General features: G+C 39.3%; 1 long non-coding RNA gene across 1 annotated transcript; it reads left to right on the top strand.

Annotated features, from left to right (window-relative positions):
• On the top strand, nt 1-12,877 carry LOC122422355. Its single transcript, XR_006263789.1, has 3 exons — nt 1-137; nt 9,384-9,646; nt 12,742-12,877. It is a non-coding gene; the product is annotated as an uncharacterized LOC122422355 (long non-coding RNA).
• The last annotated feature ends 244 nt before the right edge of the window (nt 12,878-13,121 follow it).

Genomic DNA, 13,121 nt, shown 5'->3' on the forward strand with positions numbered 1-13,121 from the left:
TGAGTTTGAGCAAACTCTGGGAGATGGTGAAGGACAGGGAAGCCTGGCGTGCTGCAGTCCATGGGGTAGCAAAGAGTTGGACACGAATGAGTGACTGAACAACACTTTGTTAACAGATTTTGCTTCTATTTCATAAGGTATGTTTTCTGGAGTTTTCTTTCTTATACTATCTTTGTTTGATTTGGGTACCAGGGAAATATTGCTCTTATTAAATAATTCATGTAGTACTTTCTCCTCTTGTATTTTCTGAAAAAGTTTGTGTAGAATTGATGTTAATTCTTTTTTAGTTTTATTTTAAATACTGTATCTGTGGAGACTTTCCTAACACTTGAATCTAAATTAGGTCCCCTCTGTTATTAGCTCTGCTGGTATCCTTTTTATTTATAAATTTTACCATGAGTATAATTTACATTTTTTGGAAGTTTATTTCTTTAATGCCAGCATTCTCTTCTAAGAGGTCAAGTCCATGTCTGTGCTGTTATATGCCCATTGCTTAGCACAATGTCTAATAAATATTGAATGAATAAATACATGAACCCCTAGGATTTAATGATTGTCATTATTCATTATTCATCATACAATTGTGAGCATTTTACCTATAATTATTTACTAGATATTTATGCGAACTTCCTACCATGAACAGGAAAACATTTCAGACACATTTAATAGGTATTAAAAAACATTATTTTGTAACAGAATTAGATAATTGCAAACATAATAGCTTTCCATGTGGAGTTAGCATTTCTATACATAACCTTATAATATGAATTGAACAACCTAAAATTTTGAGGAAAACTAGAACTTAAGTTTAGCCTTAGCATGAAACAAAGATTTTAGTAAAAATAAAATGATGTTTTATTTAGCCTTTACAGATTAAATGTAATAGATTTAAATGAAGCATTCAATGTTCTACATTTTCCTTTTTTAAAAAGTAAGATCAGCTAAATATGCTTTGGTAAAGCAAATAGCAAGTTAGTCAGAGCAGTAAGCAACATACAGACCATATGGCCGAGATACTAGGGTATAGAAGCAGCCTTCTGTGTTGAGGTTTACAAAGGAAAAAGTGCAAGGAAGGACTTGCAACTTTCATGGCTTCCATTTTAAATAATGTTTCAACTTGTTCTCTTTGAGCAACTGCCATAATTCTGTTTCTTTCAGTAGCAGCAGAAGTTTTGGGGAGTGGAAGAGAAGGGATGCCTATGAGTAGGCAATTAAACATGTAGAAGAAATCATAACCATGTTCGAAATAAAATTAAAACACAATTAAAATTCAAGCAAATGTGAGTTTCCCTTGCCCGTCAACTTTCATTCATTCAATCTTTCATTCTTTTGACAAATTATTTTGAGGGCCTGGTTTGTGTGAATGGGCTTCCCAGGTGGCGCTAGCAGTAAGGAGTCCACCTGCCAATGCAGGAGCTATAAGAGACATGGGTTTGATCCCTGGGTCAGGAAGATCCCCTGGGGGAGGGCACGACAAGCCACTGCAGTATTCTTGCCTGGAGAATCCCATGGACAGAGAAGCCTGGTGGGCCATATGGTCCATGGGGTTGCAAACAGTGGAACATGACTGAAGCAACTGAGGTCACGTGTACTAAGTGTGGTGAGGGGCGGGAGTGAAATGGGGAACAGTGTAGATACGGAATTTGTCTTCATGGAGCCAACAGTTTAGTGGGAGAAAACAGTACGTAGGAACTAGCAGCAGGTGATATGAAGTCCTTTGATAACGGACATAGTATAAACAAAAGGAATATTAACCTAGTCAAGGATGTGGTTATTTGATTTCCTGTTTAAAATGCTATTTGAAAGATTTGAAGGAACTGAGTATATGAAAAGGGGTGAGGAGTGGAATAAATGTTATAGGCAGAGAAATTAATACTGTTGAAAGTCAATATCCAGTGGGCACTTTCCAAGTGTTCCACATGAACAATTTCTTGTAATCTTTATAATGATCCTATGAATTGAGTGGTGTCATTCCTAATTTAGGGCTGAGGATGAGGAATGAGGAGCACAGAGATTTAGAAGCTTGCCTTAGGTTACACAGGTAGTAAGTGGTACGGCTAGGATTTGAACGATGTTACTCTGTGTGTGACTATTTGCAGGAACGATACAGAATAGCTGGAGTGTGTAATGATGATGGAGGGAGGTTGCAGGTTGGGGGAAGTAGGCGAGTAAGTGGTGTCAGGAATGAGATTGGAAAGGATGGAGATATGGATCAAGTTCTGAGGAAGCCACGTAAAGGAGCAAATTGAATATCACTTAAATGTGAGCCATGTTCTCTCACAATTTAAATTCCTACCTTGAGCTCTTTCATCTTACTTGGTGTAGTAAAGAATATGGTCTTAACTCAGCTGACATGACTTAAACATGACAAAGACTATATTCTAGTGGAAAATTATTTTGCTTGAAGAGAGTTTTTCTACCCCTGAGCCAAGTAATCAGGGAAAGCTTCCTTTTGTGAATTTACAGCTTCCTGACAAACTATCCATTGTGTATAGTTTTGTTTTGTTGTCTTTTTTTTTTAACTGAAATATATTCATTTTATTTTTGTCTTTTGGTCAGAATAATTTATTAAGAATTATTACTTTATATGCTACCATGACACAGTGAAGTATCCTATTTTATAGTAAGGATATATCACAAATGATTTGTTATGAAATATAAGGTATTACATTTTATGAACATTTTAATTGAAAAATAACTCAAATTCAATTTTTTTCTTGCATATAGCCATTACATTGCAATTCTTCTTTATGAGTGGGAGCAGAAAGGGTTATTTTTAGCATGCATTCATTGTGTAAGGAGGGGTTTTGTGCATGTAAATGACATCTGTTGAGTATATCAATGTGGATAATCAATTGGCATGAAGTGTGTTCTTGGGAGGTTTTCCTTTAACTCAGGAGATTGTGTTTTTAACCCTAGCAAAGGAGCCAGGAAAGGCAGCAGAGTTGTTCAACATCAGTATGTGACCGCTGTGGGGAAAACAGAGCAAGCACATGTCTCTTCAATAATGGGTCAGTTGTGAACTCTTTGAAAACGTTAGAAAGGCATTGTAGACAAAGACTTAGAACTCCTTATTAGGAGAGTCTTGCTCAGAATTGATTTCTACATCCACATATTTTCAGAACATTGGACTCATAGCCCAACATTTTTCTGAGTAGAACTGGGAATGTTTATTGACCAGCAGAATGGTCTAAGCTCCAATCCTTTTCCAGAGGCAGATCAGAGATTTTATGGCTCTTCAGGATTATTAGATTTATGTGATTCTACTTCCTTTCATTAGTAACGTTTTAGATTATGCATTCCTTATAAAATGTATCTCAGAAGATGATTTTGTATATCTACCTTTTTAAAAATAAATGTATTTCAGATGGAGGTTTTTCGTGGGATGAAAACTTCTTTAGACTACTTCAAAGAATTATTGCAGTAGGCCCCTCTGGAAGGAAAAGGAATTCTTGTCTTTGTGTTGGCTTGAGTCCTTGCTCTGGTGTCCTGACCTCTGTACTAGGAATGCAATAAATTCTAATTTTTGGTTTGCTGATTCAGAGTTAAGAAAAAAATCTCCTGCAGTCCCGTTTTATTGTCAACCCTCTTAAATCTGGAAAAAAGGAGAAATTATACTTTATGGAATTCTATAAAGTGGCTTCACTTTGGACAAGGAGAAAAGAAGGGAGCCTCCTTTTATGCATTAGACTTTCTTTGAGTTCCAGGGCTGGTGAAGGGGCCACAAACGTCAAGGCAGCATGATACTAATTGAGCTGACACGTGCATTCCCTCATACACGACTGTTGCCACTTAAAAACATTAAAAGCAAAAAGCACACACAAAAAATAGAAAATCAATGATTGACAGTCTGACAGGACAAGCTGACTCAGCAGTTAAGTCACCGTTTTCCTAATTTCTGGAAGAAATCCAATGCGTGATAAATAGAGTTTTTCTAGAAATTAATTGGTAAAAGTATGTAGTCCCCTTGGACTTTGGCTCTTCTAGCTGGGGAGCTTTGGTCTGGTGAGGTATGATAGGTCTCCTCACACAAACCTTGAAGTCGTGAGAAGTGGAAGAGTTGGCCAATACTCTTATCTGGTACTTGTTCATTTGGGGATAAAGAGACCTGCCCAATCATCTCTTTGCATATGGCAACATACTTAAACAAATACTTTGTACCTGGACAAGGAGCTGTGCTGTGTTCAGTCGTGTTCGACTCTTGAGACACAGTGGACTATATAACCCACCAGGCTTCTCTGTCCATGGGATTTTCCAGGCAAAAATACTGGAGTGGGTTGCCATTTCCTTCTCCACTGGACAAGAAGAACCCTTGGTAAAACTATGAAGCAGGGAATTTTACTTTTAATGACCAGCCTCCCTTCCTCTCCACCCAACCTGACCATTTTTACTCACTTCCAGCCAGCTCCTGCAGCACAGTTGGGCTTTCCCAGATACTTAGCTGAAAACCCTGGCTTCTTCATTGTAGGTCAAGTTTGCCCTCCTCTGCCATGCCTCATACTCCAGGCTTTTCCCCTGTCCCTTAATCCCCCTTCAAAAACTACTTGGCTCAGTTCCAATCACTAAGTGCTCTTATTTTTAGGCAATAACGGATGGCCACAACCCATGGGATATTCTGTAATTCCTTTTAACGCATTAGATTGCTTATATTTTTCTCTCTCTTGGATAGTATAATTCTCAGTCTAGTTTAAAAGGTAAACAATTAGAACAGTTCAACAGATGAGTGGGAATGGCCTTTATAGGCCATTTATTCCACATTCTTTCAATTACTGCCTATTCCACAAATACCTAGAATTCATTTTATGGGTATATTGATGTTCCTTGTTCTTGAAGACAGTTCTGAGCAGCTAAGGCTGTTTGGGAGTTTTCAAAATAAAGAGCAAAGGAAAAAAAGTGTTGTATTACCTTTACATATTTTCCGGATAAGTCTTCAGGACTAGAAGAATCCCAGAAAGTACACAAATTTTGTCTATTCACATTAGTAACCTTTAAGACATAATCTGGGGGTCTTCCCAGGTGGCTCTAGCAGTAAAGAACCTGTCTGCCCATGCAGAAGACCTAAGAGACGTGGATTTGATCCTTGGGTTGGGAAGATCCCCTGGCAGAGGGCATGCCAACCCACTCCAGTATTCTTGCCTGGAGAATCCCGTGAACAGAGGAGACTGGCGGCCTACACATAGGGTCACAAAGAGTCAGACATGACTGAAGTGACTTAGCATGTACACATACAAGACATAATCTAGTCTAATTGTCTGACTTAAAAAGCTGGGAAACAGAGATAAAGAGAAGGGAAGTATATATAAGGTCACAGAGATTGATTATTGACAGAATGGGAACCAGAACCTAACTTTTAATATAATTGATATGACATATTTTATTTCAATAAAGATGAGTGATAGCTTTGAATATTTATTATAAACATTGGGGCTTTATATGTCCTATTATAAAGATAATTTTTAAAACATCATTCTCTCCCATTCTTCCTCATAAGTTCCATTTCTAATTTTCTTTCAAATCTAACACAAATTGACCTTCCTGGAATAAAATGCATGAGATTATCTTACTCCAAACTTATTGTATTTGACATTAAGTTCAGTTCAGTTTAGTCGCTCAGTCGTGTCCGACTCTTTGAGACACTACGGACTGCAGCACACCGGGCCTCCCTGTCCATCACCAACACCCAGAGTTTACTCAAACTTATGTCCAATGAGTTGGTGATGCCATCCAGCCATTTCATCCTCTGTTGTCCCCTTCTCCTCCCACCGTCAATCTTTCCCAGCATCAGGGTCTTTTCAAATGAGTCAGTTCTTCACACCAGGTGACCAAAGTATTGGATAACTTTGTCCTTCCAATGAATATTCAGGACTGATTTCCTTTAGGATGACTGGTTGGATCTCCTTGCAGTCCAAGGGACTCTCAAGAGTCTTCTCCAACACCACAGGTCAAAAACATCAATTCTTTGGCACTCAGCTTTCTTTATAGGCCGACTCTCACATTCATACATGACTACTGGAAAAACCACAACCTTGACTAAATGGACCTTTGTTGGCAAAGTAATGTCTCTGCTTTTTAATATGCTGTCTAGGTTGGTCATAACTTTCCTTCCAAGGAATAAGCATCTTTTAATTTCATGGCTGCAGTCACCATCTGCAGTGATTTTGGAGCCCCAAAAATAAAGTCTGCCACTGTTTCCCCATCTATTTGCCATGAAGTGATGGGACTGGATGCCATTATCTTAGTTCTCTGAATGTTGAGCTTTAAGCCAACTTTTTCACTCTCCTCTTTCACGTTCATTAAGAGGCTTTTTAGTTCTTCTTTGCTTTCTGCCATAAGGAGGGTGTCATCTGCATATCTGAGGTGATTGATATTTCTCCAGGCAATCTTGATTCCAGCTTGTGCTCCATCCAGCACAGCATTTCTCATGATGTACTCTGCATATAAGTTAAATAAGCAGGGTGACAATATACAGCCTTAACGTACTCCTTTTCCTATTTGGAATCAGTCTGTTGTTCCACAACTGTTGTTCCAACAGCTGTGACTGTTGTTTCCTGAACTGCATACAGATTTCTCAAGAGGCAGGTCAGGTGGTCTGGTATTCTCATTTCTTTCAGAATTTTCCACAATTTATTGTGATCCACAGAGTCAAAGGCTTTGGCATAGTCAATAAAGCAGAAACATATGTTTTTTCTGGAACTCTCTTGCTTTTTTGATGATCCAGCGGATGTTGGTAATTTCATCTCTGGTTCCTCTGCCTTTTCTAAAACCAGTTTGAACATCTGGAAGTTCACGGTTCATGTATTGCTGAAGCCTGGCTTGGAGAATTTTGAGCATTACTTTACTAGCATGTGAGATGAGTGCAATTGTGCGGTAGTTTGAGCATTCTTTGGGATTGCCTTTCTTTGGGATTGGAATGAAAACTGACCTTTTCCAGTCCTGTGGCCACTGCTGAGTTTTCCAAATTTGCTGGCATATTGAGTGCAGCACTTTCACAACATCATCTTTTAGGATTTGGAATAGCTCAATTGGAATTCCATCACCTCCACTAGCTTTGTTCATAGTGATGCTTTCTAAAGCCCACTTGACTTCACATTCCAGGATGTCTGGCTCTAGGTGAGTGATCACACCATCGTGATTATCTGTGTTGTGAAGATCTTTTTTGTACAGTTCTGTGTATTCTTGCCACCTCTTCTTAATATCTTCTGCTTCTGTTAGGTCCATACCACTTCTCTCCTTTATTGAATCCATCTTTGCATGAAATGTTCCCTTGGTATCTCTAATTTTCTTGAAGAGATCTTTAGTCTTTCCCATTCTGTTGTTTCCTCTATTTCTTTGCATTGATCACTGAGGAAGGCTTTCTTATCTCTCCTCGCTATTCTTTGGAACTCTGCATTCAAATGGGAATATCTTTCCTTTTCTCCTTTGCTTTTCACTTCTCTTCTTTTCATAGCTATTTGTAAGCCCTCCTCAGACAGCCATTTTGCTTTTTTGCATTTCTTTTCCATGGGGATGGTTTTGATCCCTGTCTCCTGTACAATGTCACGAACCTCCGTCCATAGTTCATCAGGCATTCTATCAGATCTAGTCCCTTAAATCTATTTCTCACTTCCACTGTATAATTATAAAGGATTTGATTTATGTCATACCTGAATGGTCTACTGGTTTTCCCTACTTTCTTCAATTTAAGTCTGAATTTGGCAATAAGGAGTTCATGCTCTGAGCCACAGTCAGCTCCTGGTCTTGTTTTTGCTGACTGTATAGAGCTTCTCCATCTTTGGCTGCAAAGAAGATAATCAATCTGATTTTGGTATTGACCATCTGGTGATGTCCATGTATAGAGTCTTCTCTTGTGTTGTTGGAAGAGGGTGTTTGCTATGACCAGTGCGTTCTCTTGGCAAAACTCTATTAGCCTTTGTCCTGTACTTCAAGGGCAAATTTGCCTGTTACTCCAGGTGTTTCTTGACTTCCTACTTTTGCATTCTAGTCCCCTATAATGAAAAGGACATCTTTTTTGGATGTTAGTTCTGGAAGGTCTTGTAGGTCTTCATAGAACCGTTCAACTTCAGCTTCTTACATTGCATCAGCTTTTAGGAAAATGTTTTTGGTATGTTTAACTATAGAGTCCATTCATTTATTTAAAAAGAAAGCTACTGTGTCTGGTTTGTTTGTCTGATTTTCCCCCAAAATAATTATTCTCTTTTCACTTCACAGCACCCAAAGGATGCTCTGAAATGCTGATGTCAATGCTTTTGATGTCTCTCCTTTTCCCATCCTGTTCCCTCAGCCTTCTTTCTTCTGGGCCACTGTAGTTTGAAAGCAGAAGGTGTAGTGGAGATTAAACCAAACATTCTCAGGGCTGATTGCAATTGAAAGCACCTTCAGCTGGTCTTTTGGAAGATATGGCCTAAGGGAGACTTGTATCTTTTTAGTTATACCACATTCAAAGCTAAAAATCTGTAAGTAAATAGGCTGGAGGTATGGAAAGCTGGTTGTAAGGGAGAAAAAAATGCACAAGGTTTTTAAAGGTTTGGAGGAAACAGTATCTAATTTAGATCAACCTTCTGTCTCTGCTTTTTATATCCTTGCTGTGAATTCAGGAAAATGAGCTCCCAGTTTAATTGTACTGTGGATGTGCGCTGTGTAGCTGTGTGTTTAGAGATCTCATAAATTTTTGCACTTTAAATGATCCCTATAATGCCCTGAAAGAATCAAGTCTTCCTGGAAAATCTCAAACTTGCTCCTGGGGAGTTTATTTCTCCCAGTGGAATCTGATTCACCATGATATTTATAGTGGATGTTTTGATTCTGTGCTGGTGCCTTGGGCTCACAGTGCATTTTTTCTAGACAGTGTTGTCATGAAATGTGACTTGCAAAACTATTTAAAGGCTAAAGCAGTCTTTTAAAAAACATTCTTTTAGGCACAAATCAAGACTGAAGGCTAAACTATTTCTAAATACCTCTCTCTACCTACCCCTCCTGGCTTCTGCTGGACTCTGACGTGAATTTTGATGCTTAAGAATTAACTGAAAAAACATCTAATGGAATACAGAATCTTACTCCCGTATCACTAGGGGAGGGTATAAATTTTAGCCTCTCTCTTAGTTACCAGAAGCAAAAGTCAGTCTGACTTAAATCTATTACTGAAAAGATTGTAGTTTTTGTGTGCTCATCATTGTGGAACACATTTACCCCCACTTCTGAGATAAACAGGGTGTGAGGATAGTTGTGTAGCAAAGAAGGTTCTCTTCTTCCTCCTCTTCCCTTCTCTTTCCTCTGGGAGAGGTATAATAGTGCTTTTTCTAACAGTGCTCAGAAATTATGTTCTGAAAGGTGATTGTCATTAGTGAGGTGAATTTGCTTCCTTTCTGTATGTTTGCTTTTTATAGATGCTTGGTTATGAAAGCATGACGATGTAAACTTCTGCAATGGCCAGGAAGGATCACCAGGTTTTCAGGACAAATCCAGGAATGGTGGCCAGTCTGAATTTGAAAAGCCTCCAGGATGGAGCTGGGGCTTTGGGGAGAGGCCAGAGGAGTTGAAAATGCTGATATGGAAGTCAGAGGGAGGAGAGAAGAGCAGGAGAGACCAGAGAGGAAAGGTCTGTAAGACTCACCCCAGAAAGACTCGTAACCAGTGCTTTTCAGCAAGGGTAAGTTGCCCCAGTTTCATCTGGCAAGCATTCAACCTCTTCTAGAGTCATATTTGGCTACTTGCAACTTGGGGTTAGGTGATGCTGGTGTCTAGTGAGGAAGGCTAGTTGCTGCTAACTGCCCTGTGATGTATGGGACAGCCCCCCGACAGAAACTCAGCCAGCCCCAGATGTCAACAGCGCTGAAAAACCTGCTCAAAACCATCTGAGGAGGGACTCAGTGGGAAAGAGTAATGTTTTGAGCACCCTCTGCACACTCACACAAAACCAGCTTATGGCACATTATTTTCTTCCTGGTAGCTATACTTTTGACTCTCCTAGACATTGCAGGTCAGCTGGTAAAGAATCCGCCTGCAATGCAGGAGACCTGAGTCCAATCCCTGAGTCAGGAAGATCCCCTGGAGGAGGGCATGGCAACCCACTCCAGTATTCTTGCCTGGAGAATTCCACGGACAGAGGAGTCTGGCTTGCTACAGTCCATGGGGTTGCAAAGAGTTGGACACAACTGAGTGACTAACACTTTCACTTTTCAGACATTGTGGCCATAGCTAAGGTTTCAGCATTAGGTTTTTCTCCCCACATTCTTTACCTGAGACTCTATCTGTAAACACACACACACACACACACACACACACTCATATATATTCCCCTTTTCCTTGGCCTATTAAATCTCTTCAATCTTCCTATATCTTCAGCACTTCCACCCCTGGCCCTTTGCCTATCTTATCAGCAAAGAAATACTTGTTAGGAGGTAGTCTGTTATTCACTTATTTATCCATTTCTCAAATGAATTTATTGAGGGCCTGCTGTGTACAAAGCATTGTTAGATACTCTTTGGATCCATCAGTACATCTGAACAAAACAAAGACTTCTTGTGGAGATTACATTCTAGTGAGGAAGATAGACAATAAGCAATCAATATGTAATACATAAAAGAGGTAATTTTTTAAAAGTGTTATCACTTTGTTAAAAAAACAAACAAAAAAAAAGAGGATGAAGGTAAAGGAGACAAGGAGGAAATGGTCATATATGTTCTTATTTTCCCTCCAAATGCTAACCTTTGGTAAAAGGAGCTCCAAATACAGTGATGAGTCTAATAACCCCAAGTCCACCCAGGCAATTCTCTTCCAAGAAAGGTTGAATCCCAGGAGCATGTTTGTAAAAGTTCTGCCAGTTCAATTTATGAAATGGTTCACTGGTCTTAAGCTTAAAATGTAGGTCATCTGGAAGCCCAGGCATTGGATTATGGTTCAATAATTTCTTGAGGCCGCTATGCTATTACTGATAGTGAATGAAGGCGGTTTTCCAGAAAAAGATGACTTTTTGGCCAGCACAGTATCTGCTATTACTCTTGCTATGAAGTCATAAATAGCACACTTTGTAACTTTAAGCCGTGTATTCTTTGTTTTGTCAATTAGCTCAGAGAGATTTTCAAATAACTTAGGCTGTAGGTATTTGCACTGTGTACAAAGATGTGGAAGTCAGAGTCCGGAAACTTAAAGAGTTCACATCTAGAAGAGGTGGACTTGGGTCATACTTCTCTCTAGTGTGTAGTTACGTGTGATCAAGACAAAAATCAAATAACAAAATACAGAGGACCAAGAAAAAAAATCACAACCAAAGATGCTGAGGGTACTCCCTGGAAAAGATGGCCTTTGAATAAGTCTTACTTATTGAATATGGTTGAAACAGGCAGAAAGGGGAGATGGACTGGGGAGCTTCCCAGCCTAGAAAGAGTAAGAGGCAAGCAGTAGGGATGGAAGGCTGACAAAAAGTGTTTTGGAAGCTGCAGATTAAGTGTGCATTCTGTGAGCACAAGCAGGTTTTTGCAAAGGATTGCTTAAAACTCTTAAGAACCAGATGGGTTCGGATCATACATCTGAACAATTCAGTTCTCTCACCCTCTTCTCAGTTTTGAAGTGTGGGGCAGCCCATTGGAAAGGTTACAGCACTACTTTGGAAGGCTAGGTTTTCTTCATAATATTTTTTAAATTTGTGCTTAAGTTTTCCACTTGAAAACCTTTGTCCAGTTGAAAGACTTCACCTGCGTGAAACCTTCATTTGAGGCACTCAGGCTTCTAAAGCCAGTAAAGCTACATTTCAGTGAACACTCCCCATTGAAAAACTTGCTGCTCAAATTTTCCCCTCCTATTCCTTCTGGATATCATGCATTACCAATATCATCACTTTTCTGTCCTACAGCTCTGCCAGTCTTTTCAGTGTTGAGCTTTATCATAACTGTTAAAGAGGAAATTATGTATTAACTCAAAAGGCTGAAAACTATAGTGCAATAAGGCAATTACATTTAAAAACCTAATGTTGGCAATGTAGCTTCAAGACAATGTACATGGAGCAAAGTATATTCCCCAGATCCAAATGAAATCCATTATGCTGTGTGCCCCATAGCTGTTTGGGAACTCATGCATATACAATAGGCAGCATCTTCAGAAGTTGATTTATTTAATCAGAGTGACTACTTATTGAGCATTAATTAAAGAATTCAGGCACTTTACTTGCCTACTCCCTCCTCCCCCAACACACACTTTTTTTTATCATTGCTACCTTGTTTAATTCTGGCAGCAACTGTGTGAGGTAGGGATTATAATTCTGACTATGTTACAGGTGGAGAAACTGAGGCTCAGAGAGGTTAAGTAACCTGTCTATGGCCCTAGTGATGGAATGGATACAGGCTCTTTGAAGACCCATTTCTTGGAAAAGACACTTTGCAAGAATATGACCTTCTTGCTCACCCTGTGGGAAGTTGAAACAATGCTAGCAAAGACTCATATTCTTACATCCCTACTTAGGAGTGGGATGCTCTGACTTGCTTCTTTCTTTTAAATGAAAAGATTTGCTTTTCATATTGGTTGGTATTTTTCAGAGTACCCAGGATTACATTTAGGTCGCCCTTGAAGGGTGGTGGGTGAGAGAAGAATTTTAAGGGTTTTGATTTAAGAAGGAGGAAAAAGTAGCAGACTTAGGTTTTCTGACATCTAGATCTTACTAGTGCTTACTCCATACTTTTTAAAATAGCACTTGCCATATTGTATTTTAATTTTTCTATTTATATCTGGTCTCCTTCCCCTCACCTTTAGGTAGTGAGTTCTTTAAGGATAGATGCTGTGAAAGTGCTGCACTCAATATGCCAGCAAATTTGGAAAACTCAGCAGTGGCCACAGGACTGGAAAAGATCAGTTTTCACTCCAGTCCCAAAGAAAGGCAATGCCAAAGAATGCTCAAACTACCGCACAATTGCACTCATCTCACACTCTAGCAAAGTAATGCTCAAAATTCTCCAAGCCAGGCTTCAACAGTACATGAACCATTACCTTCTAGATGATCAAGCTGGATTTAGAAAAGGCAGAGGAACCAGAAGTTAAATTACCAACATCCGCTGGATCATTGATAAAGCAAGGGAGTTCCAGAAAAACATCTACTTCTGCTTTATTGACTACACTAAAGCCTTTAACTGTGT

Source organism: Cervus canadensis, chromosome 19, assembly GCF_019320065.1.
Source record: "Cervus canadensis isolate Bull #8, Minnesota chromosome 19, ASM1932006v1, whole genome shotgun sequence".
Lineage (NCBI taxonomy): Eukaryota > Metazoa > Chordata > Mammalia > Artiodactyla > Cervidae > Cervus > Cervus canadensis.